Source organism: Bombus vosnesenskii, unplaced genomic scaffold, assembly GCF_011952255.1.
Source record: "Bombus vosnesenskii isolate JDL3184/JDL3185 unplaced genomic scaffold, Bvos_JDL3184-5_v1.1 scf7180000013285, whole genome shotgun sequence".
Taxonomy (NCBI): domain Eukaryota; kingdom Metazoa; phylum Arthropoda; class Insecta; order Hymenoptera; family Apidae; genus Bombus; species Bombus vosnesenskii.
In genome coordinates this window covers 1,760,028-1,773,907 of record NW_022882938.1, presented here as the reverse complement: position 1 = coordinate 1,773,907, position 13,880 = coordinate 1,760,028, and the positions used below count along the sequence as shown (strand labels likewise).

The 13,880-nt window shown below is 36.0% G+C and overlaps 1 protein-coding gene and 1 non-coding gene across 2 annotated transcripts in view; both read left to right on the top strand.

Annotated features, from left to right (window-relative positions):
* The first annotated feature begins 1,609 nt into the window (after positions 1 to 1,609).
* Positions 1,610 to 13,880, top strand: part of LOC117232159 (von Hippel-Lindau disease tumor suppressor) — a 105,574-nt gene continuing 93,303 nt past the window's right edge. The window contains exon 1 of the mRNA XM_033491354.1: positions 1,610 to 1,928. The gene's annotated coding sequence lies outside the window, so the exon portion shown is untranslated. The remainder of the gene's footprint in view (positions 1,929 to 13,880) is intronic.
* Positions 2,614 to 2,705, top strand: Trnay-gua. The gene is given in 2 exon segments: positions 2,614 to 2,650; positions 2,670 to 2,705. It is a non-coding gene; the product is annotated as a tRNA-Tyr (tRNA).

Genomic DNA, 13,880 nt, shown 5'->3' with positions numbered 1-13,880 from the left:
GTACATACTGCTCTATATCTAATTCTGTTTGTCGTAATGAGTTGAATAATTCAACATTTAGTGGTAGATCTAATAGGGTAACAGAAGTAGGAGTTCATAAAGTCATTGCATAAGAAAATGATGTGCACAATAAATATTGCTATTTACTACTTCTGAATAAGTTATTCGTTGAAGGTATAGCATCATGTTGATAAACAGGTATTGGAATTAAACCCATAATAGATGTATCCTTTCACCACTGAATGTTTGTAGATGTATTATTTAAAAAATTTTCTAGACCTGCAATAATAAAAATCTTGAATAAAGTAAACTAAAATTAATTTATATAATGCAAAATTTATTTGTTCATTGCTTACCTATGTTGGTTTGATATTTGTTATAAGATAACAGATGGGATAATGGTAGACCTTGAGTTATGTATACATTTTGTTCATTGAACCAAGGTTTCACTTTTTTTCTTGTTATTTGTCCACTATGAGTATTTATTATCATCACATTTTGCTCCATTTTATTATCTTTCTAATTACATTTGATATTTGTACATTCATCTAATTATTTCCACTAACTATACATGAATTTTTAACAATTCATTTCATGTTTTTATACCTCATTTTATCATGTCTTACGCAGAGATAAGAAAGTGGAGAACATCATAGATATAGCTTGTTATATATACTTTCTATCTCATATTCATGTAATACTTTCTAGGTTATGTTTCATTCCCTTCTTTTAAAGTTACTTGATAGAATAATATTGATAATAAGGATAAGTAATACATGATATCCACCATACTAGATCAAAATAGAAAATGATTTAAATCTAATCATAAAAATTCTGTTATTTATATTAAATTAAATTGGAACAAAAATTTTTAAAATTAAAGTAAAATGCCATTTATAATAGTAAGCGTAAAATATGATTAATAACAAAAATTTATTGTATCACAGTAACAGAATTTGATTTTGAATAGAAGCTGATTTTTAAAGTTATTTAAGGAAAAAGATCGGGAAAAGATGTAAACATAATCGAAATATTTTCAAAAATTTTTTAATTTTAATGTCATGATTTGACTAAAGATGGCGATATATCGCGCCAAAATGCTTTTCAGCCATTATTTAACAGTTTGAATTCGGTCATCGAATCTGATCACAAGCTTCTGCGTCTTCTTCATACATATATCTTAAAAAATGGTACGTAAGATATAAATATTCTGTCGAAAAACGTTTCAGAACACGAAACTTTGCAGTTTGTTAACAGATCTTCGTTAAAACTTTATACATATCTGCATTAACCTATATCTTCTCCGAAGCTAATAAAGTATCAGTTCATACAAAGTTTTGCGTTTTTTCAATCATATTTGTAAGTTCTGTATGTATATAATATAATAATAGACGAATTAATGATAAATATTACTGTAATTTAATATTTTAAAGCATAAAATTTAATTTTTAATAATGTTAGTATATAATTTGTATTTTTAAATTTCGCTGATTTCTATTTTTAATACTTAATAATGTAATTAATTTTTAATAATAACATTCAACCTTCAATAACGTATCAAAATTTAATAGAACGAAGAATATTTAAAATATTCCGTGGTTAATTTCTTTTAGCGCGATAATTGAAAAATATATTCAAATCCAAAATTCTCGTAGGAGTCGTATAGATGGCAGCACGCGACGCAATTAGAGGCACGTTTGACAGTCGTGAAAATTTGTTCGGAAACGTTCGACAAATGGCGTTCGGTATTAAAAGTGTGATGTGTGGTGCGTGTAAACAAAAGTACATTGAAGTTCTGCGAAATGTTTGGCAAACCTGACGCCAGCCTGCGATAAATGTTAACTTCGTCAAACGATTCTGTGGACGTTGGTGTCGAGGAGTATTTTGGTTACCATCCGGTCGACAAGGCATTCCAACGTGCATTGTCGGTGAGTGTCTTTTAGGTTACCCATTGATTTGCGAACAATGGTTTAATTTATATTAATCGTCTACACATTTCATATAGCTTCTCGTGATCGTAAAACTATTTCGTTCTCTCTATTTTCTGTCAGGAATTACTTCATAATCTAGAAATCGCGACACATTCTTTTGTCAGCCATTTACTTTTTAATTGTCATCTAACTTTATTGACACATGTAGCACTCTTGAACCTTGAGAGAGAACGAAGTGTATAAACGTCTCATTTTCTTTGTCTCTTTGTCATCTTCCCTGACATCATCGATATTTATCTTTTCTTTTGATAACTTTGTTTATCTGTGATCTAGATTTACTTATACACAATCACTTCCTTCTTTAAAGACTTAGAAAGTTGAAAAACATTTAGCGTGGTATTTGTTTTTATAATCATATATTCCATATTATAATAATTATGTTCTATAGAATTATGTGTATTGTATTTAATATTCTTTTTTTTTTTGCTTGTTACGATTAATTCCAAAGTACGAAAAGTTCTTTTATTTTTTTCTAATATTCATATATCGGTAAAAATGTAGCAATTAGTATTATACGTGTTTGTTGTATACATTCATTCATTCATATATATATATTATGATCAAATAACCTCGAATGCTCTATAGCGAGTTGTTTATGTTAAAACACATTATTTTTGTAAATCCTTCGATAGCTCAGTTGGTAGAGCGGTGGACTGTAGTTGGTTGATTCTCGGAGACATCCATAGGTCGCTGGTTCGAATCCGGCTCGAAGGAAAAATTTTTTTAATTCTTAAAATCGCGATTCTCATTTTCGTCCGTATTTTTGTTATTTTTATATTGTAAAAAGTAACATAAAATTTATTTAATGATATAATGTGAAGAGACAGAAAAATAATCAATTCATATTTCTGCGGTATTAAATGAAGTTTTTCTATTCTTCGGATACGCTGTTAGTATTTATTAATTGATGCAGTGTAACTATTATAATTGTTTTATTTTGTATGCCAAATACTTGCTGCCCTCTGCAAGCGCAGTTGCATATCACAGATCTTGTCTTTGGCGGTAATGCAGTTTATACTTTTTTAGTACGGTAACGTGGCGCATTAGTTAGCAAATTATACAATAAAAATCTTCAATCTTTCCATATAATATACAATATCTCATAGAAAATGCATATTGGATATTCAACCAACTTCTGGGACTTTCAAGACTTATCGAAAATTTAAAGACTTAGAACTTGTATAAATTCAATATTCAACATTGATTGAGACTTTCAAAGGATTTAACTGCTGAATAATATTCGAGCCGAACGATCTTTTACACTATCGAGAAGCTACGAATCATTTCGAAATTTAGATTCAAACGATCAATTGCTATGAGAGCTGAATTAAAGTTTTTGAGATCAGAGACTATTGATTCAGTGAAGGCTGTTTTCATAGAAAAATGGGGGATAGGAGAAGACCATTAAAATGAAATAAGTTAATGTAAATATGAAATAAAATTTCTTTCGTAATGAGTTATATTTAATGTTTTTTTAATATGCATTCTTAAAATACAGTTTAAAATAAAATGTATTTTTCTTAAAGTAGTATGGGCTCTGGGACGACTAAGTTAGAGGCTTTTAGTAATCTCCGCGACTGCTATTAAATATACAGGGTGATCGGTAACTGGTGGTACAAGCGGAAAGGGGGTGATTCTACGCAAAAAAAGAAGTCGAAAATATAGAATACAAATTTTTCATTTGAAGCTTTGTTTTCGAGAAAATCGATTTTGAATTTTCGTTCGGTACGCGTGCACTTTATCACGTCTCGTTATAACGGATCTCACTGTAGATCGTTGTCTCGATGGAAAAATTAAAAAAAAAATTTTTTACTCTATATTTTCGACTTCTTTTTTCGCGTAGAATCACCCCTTTCCGCTTGTACCACCAGTTATCAACCACCTTGTATAGTGTATAGTAAATATATTATACTAATATACACGTATGGTATACCTACTAAGAATCTATTATTATCTACTGATAAGTGTTGGTAAAAAAATGTGTAGGTCATTCAAGCGTGTTGCGAAAGTAAAAAGGGATTAATCTGTGTAACCGATCGAGCGGATCACTCGCGAGATGCAACGCTGATACACCAGGGGGGCGCGCGCGTTCACGTTAATTTATCGCCAGTCCGCTCTAATCGTCCTTCGTAATTTATTACTACTCTGTTCATATTTATTGGAGGGATGGCAGGCCTGGTGTATTGTGCGCGCGAAATTGCTTATATTGTTGCCTGCTCGTGGGATCGCGATAAATTATTCGCTGGCTAAGGTGTGATACCTGACGCGCGCCCGATAGATCGCAATTGTGGCCGAACATGATTTGATATGGTACTTTATGTCCCAGAGCTTTGCGCGCCCTCTCGTACATCAATCGCGGGAATTCTCCTCTGCATTAGGGGATCGTTGGAACGATATGATGCTAACTTTGAATTTACATTTGGATTTTAAAAACGATTGAATTCTTTTTCAATTGGAAAGTCAGGTTATCTTGGAATTAAGAGAATGATTCAGTTTTCTTATATTATCTAATATATAATTATGTTACGTCCTATGACTCTACACAAACCAGGCTCCACATCGCGGACAAGATGGCAGTCAGATGTCTACACACTCTTACTGCGTACCCTCAATAGTCATAAGGACCCACCATAAATCTTGGCATTTTTATAGTTAGGGTCCTTCAGACTAAACAAATATCTTTTATTTCAAGTGCTCCTTAAATTTATTGTCTACTACGGGAAGATCGGGGAAATTTGGTTTTTCTCATGTTCGGTATCTCCCGCTAGCAACTTTTTCTCGTGGGCGGCTAGGACCCTTCCTTGTCCACCAACCTTCTTCTTATCCAATCAAAAGCAATGACTATTGCCCTCACTTTCCTAGCCAAAATTTTTTTTTTTTTTTTATTTATTTGTTGAAATTACAATCAATTCTCGCGTTGAGAATTTTCAGTAATTTTTCTGGCGTGGCGCAGTGACATGGCTGTTTATTTACAATAAGTTAATACTTATTATAGATAGGTATAATTTATAAGTATTATAAGTAAGTGCATATGCTTAATTTGGATAATTAAATGAATCTGACGTTTAGGTCTAGCGGGTAGTGCCTCTTCAGCCTGCGAGTCTGGTCCGTCGTATCGAGTAGTCCAGTGATTAGGGGGTTTCGGTGTTTGTTGATTCTTTTGCTGTATCTGTTGCTATATTTTGCTATTTCCTCTTTGACGGTGGGTATCTTGAGGTCGCGGTGTATTGTTTCATTGGTTACATACCAAGGTGCGTCAATTAGGGATCTTAGCGTTTTCGATTGAAAGCGTTGGAGTATTTCAATGTTGGAGTTACTTGCTGTTCCCCATAGCCTAGCCAAAATTGTCATCAACAAATCCGATGATCCCGTGCGCTAGACACACCCATCGCTAGCTTTCCTCCGCCACGGCATCGTCTCTGAACTTTACTGATTTTCCATCTTTAGAACAGTCAACGTCTTTTGACTGGTTTTACATTCTTAGATCAGTCTACAAGTCGCTTACTCGCTGAACCCATCTCTCGGTTCTATCTTACTTGCGATTTATACTTCTCGCGAACTCACTACTTGCAAGTTGTTCCTACTACGATTAACATCGTGGTCTTGCTAATAACTATTCGAGTCGAACACTTCTAATCTTATTGTAAACGACATTACAATTCGGCATCGTAACTTAACCCGCGTGTCTCTCCGAACATTTGTATACTTCGCGAAACTAGTTGTTGGATTAAAGTGTATATTATAACCTGTTAAACTCAGTGTTATACTAATTCAACCACCTTTATTATCCTAACTGAAATAGAGGGTCGATCAGTTCGTGGCGTCGATAATCTAATTGTAACGGGAATTTACGACTCCCGTTGACGCGCCTCCTCCGCGAACCGTCGAACAAATTATCTAATATATGTCGGAGATGAAAGGACATCGAAGCCTCTCCTTTGGAACTTCGGGATAATCCCCTAACACCGTAATCCAGATTCTATCATAGGCGTAATTAAACAATTGTCGTCTTTCGATCCGATTGTATTTGTTTGAGATTTGTGATAATGAGCTTGGGCTCGAGACGACAGCCAGTCGCCGAACGTAGTCGCGGTCACGGGATGAACGCTTTGTCTAACAAAGGTACGGAGTAATTCTATAGCTCTCCTTAAAAGAAATATTTGTAGCGGCACGCGACAGTAAACATTCCAACGGTTTCTGTCCCGTGGCTCGTCACACGCAGATCCTATTCTTCGGGTACGATGGTTATCAAATGCCGACGCGTCACCACAGTACGTGATCAGCTAGCCCGGGGGCCGTTATAAACTAAGATCTAGTTACCTAAGGTCCTTCAAACAGACAAACAGTCTTTGTCCCAACTACGGGAAGATAGGAGAGACCTATTTTTTTAGCATCTTTTTCTGACCACCGATATGGAGATTGACCAATTAGCAGCAATGCCAATTTCCCTCGCCTTCTGAACGAAGGCTATCCTCGACGAATCCGATGATCTCGTGTCCTTAGACACACCCCATCATAGCTTTCCTCCGCAGCATCATCGCGACGGAGAGTCATTCTCTCGTGAGGTCGTATTAACGAGTTACTTAGTGTCTGTACGCTTTACACGTACGCTCTGCACGTTTTAACAAAGACTTAGATATTGTGAGCATGTTCATCCATCATCCCGTTGACCGCAGATTCGTTATTGAACGTTATTCGTTAGGTTCATTGTCACTAGTTGCTCGAGTTACTTGTCTAATTCTATAATAATCGTATTTGCACTAGTCGATGTCTTCTCTATTGCATAACGACAACGTGTAATCCGAACGAAGATTCGTTTCACGCCCCTAACTCTAATTCCAATGTAAACCCGACATATATTTATGTATAATTCCTGTCTAGTTTTAATTGTAAGACAGTTTTAACATAACATATAAATAAAATTATATGTTATATATTGCACATACAAATGACTTTGTGAAACCGTATGTTTTAGAATGTTTACACTTGGTGAAACTGATCTCGAACTGTGACTCGAGAATGTCTCGCGTGAGACGATCACAGATATCATATTACATGAAATCAATACTCACATTTGATACTGCTTCAATACGAAATAGCGTTCACGTTGTTTAATTTTAAACGTCAAAGCGCATTTCTGTAGCGGCACATGAGTCAACGAAAGATTAGAATCGGGAGAGACTCGTATCGTTGTACCTTGGAGTGTGAACATTGTTTTGGTTTGTTAGGTTCAAAGGTAAACGAACTCCGGACAAAATATTATCGCTGTTATTTGTAATCGTCAACCGGAGCATTATAGCGAGTCATACAGCGAGCGTAGAGTTGAACTGTAGTATGGAGCGTGCGACGATTACGACCGGTATGCACTATCTCTGTACTAGTACTTAAAGTGATTTTAATATTCATTGACTATTACAATTTTATCACTCGTCTCTTTAATAAACCGACATGTATAAATATCCACCTCATATCGAAGTATTAGCTCAGTACATTTAACCAGATACACACGGTGAGATAGGTGCATTCGTGTACTTAATATTCGATACTCGGTTATTCATTATAAATATTTATACAAAATTTCATTAATTGCAAATAAATATTTCTTCATTCAATTTTAACATATTTATAGGTAATATATGTAGATGTGATACCTACTAGTGATCTTTTATGGTTCTAAACACTAATAAATGAGTCGTTTTGAGGCGTGTACTTAATATTCGATACTCGGTTATTCATTGTAAATATTTATACAAAATTTCATTAATTGCAAATAAATATTTCTTCATTCAATTTTAACATACTTATAGGTAATATATGTAGATGTGATACCTACTAGTGATCTTTTATGGTTCTAAACACTAATAAATGAGTCGTTTTGACTGCTTTCTGAACCAAAAATAACATAAAGCATATAATATAGAGAAACACACGTGAAATACATTTACACTAATGACGATAAACCTTGCCTCACGTTAGTTTGCTACAGCGAATCATCAGATTGTCCCGCAACTGGCCAACCGATTCATCCGGTCAAATATTTGCTTCCGGAATTTCTATGTTAGCCAATCTGCCAACCATCAATGGCGTAGCTTTTCGTCGTTCGCATAACGTTAATCGTGTGGCCCGGTTATGCGTAATTTCGCGGTGAAACGATCGTCTGTCGGCAGGTTGCGCGATTTCTATTTGTAATTAGAGAAAGCGAACGAATTCTTAATGCGTAAAAATGTCTGTATCATTAACACTTCTACAGCGGGTGTCATGTATGCGTGACTTTGTCTGCCACTGATTAAACAGCGTGCAAGTAAAAAATTCTGACAAATAAAACAGATGTTTAGTGAGCGGATTTGCTAATTTTCACTATGCTGGTGATCGTTGGATTCTAAATTCAGTCGCTTAACACGTTGACTGTAACAGTGGCCATTGGTGACCCACGTTTCTAAATTTGCTAGAATGACTAAAATAAGATCAATTTCAGAGATAAATAGAATATAAAATAAAATTTCGTAACAAATTATCGGTAACGTGAACAATTTAGACAACGTTATCAGAGAAAATATGGCCAGATACAACATAGTAATATCTTGCAAAAATGAGACGTTATTATTCAACGTATTGCGGTTCTCAGGGCACTCAACGTGTTAATTCGACAACGTCATTGAGGAAAAATTCTAAAATATAAGTAACCAAATATTCTGATACAGACTATTATTCGCGATAAAGTATTAAATGTCCGTGGAACTTGACGAAAATGTAATTATTGGCAACGTTCTGATCATTTCGAAGAATGAATTCGATGTGTTTTCGTGTGACGTGTTTTCTTTTGAATTATTAATTATTCGCGCGTTAAGCCTGATTCACGCGGATAGAACGATTCATGAGAATCGGCGCCATCGAGGGAGGACGATTTTGATAAATGGTCGGTCGCGATTCGAGCAAGATAAAACGTTGCCATTGGCAGATAGCCCGTATGAGTCGCAATCGTATCGTTCGAACGCGCGTGGCTGTGCCCGATGGAGGGTGAAACTTTTCCTTTTTTCGCTGGTTTTCAGGGTGCAGATGGAAGCGGCTGATTGTCCAGAATATAGTGTGTGAATTTCATGTAGATCGCATCATGTAGATTTCAGGAATTTCTCCTCGCGAATGAAAGTGACAAATTTATCCTAAGCTACAACTATATTTTTATTATTACGAATATTACGAGTTTAAAGATCTAAAAGAAGTAAAAAGCTGGCTGGATTTAATGATCTTGATGAATAGGAAAATTGTACATGAGTATATAAAATATAAATTGTTCCAATGAAGATTTAACTGATAATTGGCGTTTGTTAAATTCTTTTATATTCTAATCGAAAGTAGAACTTGGGAATTTTCCTACAAGAAAGAAAAAAAACACTAAATATATTGATAATTTGCAGAAAGTTACCATTTCTATTCGAAGCTCGAAGAATTTGAAGAGAAGTATGAGTCGAATATGAATCTAATACAATTTACGCGATCCAAATAATTTCGAATGTTACTGGTTCGGTAAATGCCACGTAACATTAATATTAGCGATTTTTATTTTCGTGGTAATATAGAAAATAACCGAACGTTGAAATTCCGAAAATAATCGTCATCGTTTAGTTGGCCATGAGCGTACGATAAAATTCACTTCTTGAACGTGGTCCAGCGATCACAGGCATCTACTCAAGTTTCAACCAGCAAATCGCTCTCGTTGAAAGAACGACCGGTAGTATTCAGAGAGCAAACGTGGAGGACAATTCTCGGAGGATCGAGGACGTCTCTGGGACTTGAGACAGTCGAGTTGGCGCGCCATCGGGCAGTAGCATTGAAACGATACTGTTAAAAGCGTTTCATTAGCCGGGCATGCTCGACGGGGTCATTGTTCGACGGATGACCAGTAGCGAAAGACGCGAAAGGAGAAACTACTACGAGGATCAATATTGGCCGGGACCGGTATTTGTTTGGGACGAAGCGGATTGCACGCGGCCGACACCGAAGTTGGTTCGATTCGAGATGGAACTCTTTCATTAAATCGAAAAACGTCCACCGTTCTACCGTGAAAGATCTCGAACCAGATCCTGGAACGGTGGATGCTACGCTTTCTTGGGGAACAGGTGCACTCTGAGAGTCGATTTTCTTGTCCCTCGCCCTTTCTTTCTTTTTCTTTTTTTTTTTTTTTCGTTGCATAATCGGAACTTGTTTCAGAAATAGATCGGTGTTGCCACGGTAGGAAGGGTTGTTCGGTAACGAATATCCTTTTTAAATGCTTCGAGTAAGCAAAGCTTTGCTATTAAATCAATTAGGTTATAGAAATGGTATTTACATATGAAAGTGAATATAATAAGATTTGGGAAGGGTTGTTTGGCAAAGAATATTTCTCTTAGACGCGTCTTGCAACACAAGCTTCGCTTTTAGATCTGTTAAGGTTGATATTACTTGACGACGACTATTCTAAGATTAAATAACTTGATGTGAGTATTTTGTGAGTAGATTTCTATAAAAGTGCATTTCTTCTAAGATTCTTTTATATTGACGTTTATAGATATATATAGAATATAATTAGTATTAGCTTGATATTTCAATAGGAAATGATAAGTATATAATAGACATCGGTATTAAATTATCCGTTGCTTACGAACGAAACAACGATACGAAAATCGAGTTTATTATTCCATTGCAACGTTAAGCGAATGCAAAGTTATTTAAATCGAAACGGAATTGATCTAGAGTTGTTACGGTTGCCATCTAAATTGTTTTTCGTTGTAATTGAAGGAAGAATCCGATGCACGTTCTTTCTCATCGTAAAAATACGACGTTAAATATTTAACAGCAGCGATTTTCCATATATTAATAATTCGGGTGGACATTCTGCCAACAGATTCCGAAATATTCATGAAAATTTATAGCTGTAACGCGATATAATGGCAGAAAAATGCCGATGAATAATAAAAATTAATGGCGACTGTAAACTAACCCTGGTAGACCCGGGACTTCCTAAAAACGCGACGTTGCACGAGTTATGAACGAGCTAGATCTCATCTTGGACCTCGTGGAATCGATGGAAAAGAGCAGAAAGAAAAATGACTATGAAAGTGTAAGAAATTCTTGATGGCGGATCGATAAATTTTAAGGAATATCGTTTATTTCGGGCATGAAATTGAATTTTTTTGGCAAAATTCATATTTAGTTCCTTTAATGTACATATCTTCTCTGCTCTTACATTTTGCTGGAAAGTTTCATCTTCTTAGAATATAAGAATATAATATTGAACTTGATATTAGATGTAGCGTTTTCTTAGCAATTTTTATTTTATTTTTAAAAGAATCACAAAAATGATCTATTATCGTCGTCCTTAATCGTCGAATCGTGCATAACCATAGCAATTTAGATTGGATTTAATTTCGTTTAATTTTTCCAATACTAATATTAATTCGTATATCTACGTAATACTATAATATACAATACTTTACTACGTAGGAATTCAAACGAGATATTCTCAAATTGAAACTAGCTTCGTTCAGACTGTTGTGCATATCAGTCAAAGATCAACGTTGCTGAATCTCCATAAACACCGATACTCTGGTACCAAAGAGAAGAAAGGGTACGTAATGTTAACCTGGTTCAAGATGAAAAATCCAAACATGAATCATTGTAAAGCAATAATTCTCACTTCAAACCCCGTTATTCGTCGCCATAAAGGAAACCCCGAACAGCCCTAATAATCGATAAAAGTGCCAACCATCAAATATCCTCGGCATTTATCGTCGCCAACTAATACGAAAAAACGAGCCACCTGGAAACTCGTTTTACTCCAAGGTCTCTGGTGAAGATAAATCAAACCGGTGGACGTAATCGAACGTGGTAGATTCGTTTGCTGGAAAAAAACTAAAGCCCTGGCGAAACAGCGTAGGGTGGAAGGGAGCAATTGATAGGGATCTTAATTAAAATTAGGAGGTTTTGCCGGAACCGCCGTGTTACGCTTTCGACAATCGTTTCGGCTCGTCGTTCTCGATTTGCATAACAGTAAAGATCCCCGGGATTTCCCCCTTATGCACGGGGACACGTAACACGTGATCGTTACTTAGGCAATTTCATTAACCGCGAACCTACTTCCGGCGTGCTCTCTCGACGAACGATACAGCGCAGGGAATTGCGTCACGATCACGTAACAGAGCGTACATCTTCTTTCCAGACTGGTCTCGACGTCGTCGTCTTTCCGTCTTGTTACACTGTTCTGTCTTTGCCAGGATGGATAGTGGATTTTGCTAATTTCGTAGGAGGATCTCGACGCTCGTCTAAGTTAATAATCGAGAGACGTAACGAATATAATAACCGTGGGTGTGGAATATTTTCAGAGGCTACTTAACGCTGTAATTTATAGCAATCCAGGAAACTTACGAGTCGCATTTGTAAGCTTCATGCGACTTGGATAATCTGGAGTATCGCTGGTCTACACGATCGTCGAGAGTCTCTGTCGAACGCGTTTTAAATTCCACGCAATTTGCGTAATTTCAAGCGTCGTTGGTGTTGGAAATTTTCGAGGATGTCGATCGGACGTGTCCCAAATTTGACGCAGTTTGAGTAATTCCGAGTGTCGCTGGCTTGGAGAATTCTTGAGAATTTCGATTCAACTTGTTTCAAATTTAACGCAATTTAGGTATCCTCGACCGTGGTCGACTTGGAGAATTTCTGAGAATTTTATTCGAGCGTGTTTTAAATCTAGTGTAATCTAAATAACATCGAATGTTATTGGTTCGGTAAATTTTCGAAAATTTCCACCGAACTGCTAAACTTGGGACAGGTTGGCAATTTTTATTCTCCTGCTACTTTGGAAAGTATCCTTTTGCGAGGTGCTGAGAAACTCCGCGATATCTTTTGTAAACTCCTGAATATTTATATTTATATTTACATAGTAAAACGACGGTCGTATGAATTATGGGTTAAATATGACACTGCGTGGATCGTGTTTCGAGTATCGCTATAATCAAGGAAATTTTCCAATGGATATTTCAATTTAAACATAACGTTATGTAAGATTCGAGACAGATGGTCGACGAGAAGATTCTTTCGTTGACTTTAAGAGTAGAATTGACACGGAGAGCCTGGAAAAAATCAAGATTTATCAGACAAGTCAGGACTTTGACATCGTGAAAGCGATTTTCGATGCGGTATTACGTGAACGTTGGTATTGCGAGATTTACTTCCAGATTTATTTCGTGATTTATTTCGAGATCATTCAAATGGTATGCCGTCTAATCGATTCGGCCATCAAAGGTACCAAGTGATTCTGCATATCTGTCATATGTACAATCATATTAAGTACGTATATACTTATTCGGCAAATATATCCAGCGAGTGGTTTTTGATTCATCGTGACCGATGTAGTCACCGGGAAGAACCGTATCTTGACGTGGCATCGCGATTCTCAAGCCAATGAGGCTGTTAGGCAGACTATTTCCTTCGTGTCGGTCGTAACGGTGACACCGGGCTTTATTACGATTTCGAGGGGAATGCGAAATCACTTTAACTCGATGTTATGATGTTGCCAGTGTAGATACCGTTGGAGACCTAAAATTACTTTGACAAAACACTGAAAAGTCAGAAATACGTTATTTCTCGTACTGCCACTTATCGCTTGAAACGGCGACTTTCGTTCTTTTTCGTTTCATTGCACAGATGAACTAATTGATATTTCATTGAAATTATCACAGTGCAAAATTTTGCAAAAGCTTCAGAATAACTTTTTCGCTATAAATTATCAGGAGCCAAGTATCAGGTTGACGATAACTTTCTCTTCAAATTATTCGAAAACATCGTCAATTGGTTCATCTTCGAGTTTCTATATGTTGTGCTAGTAATTTCAGAAAGCAAAATTGCTCTGTATCT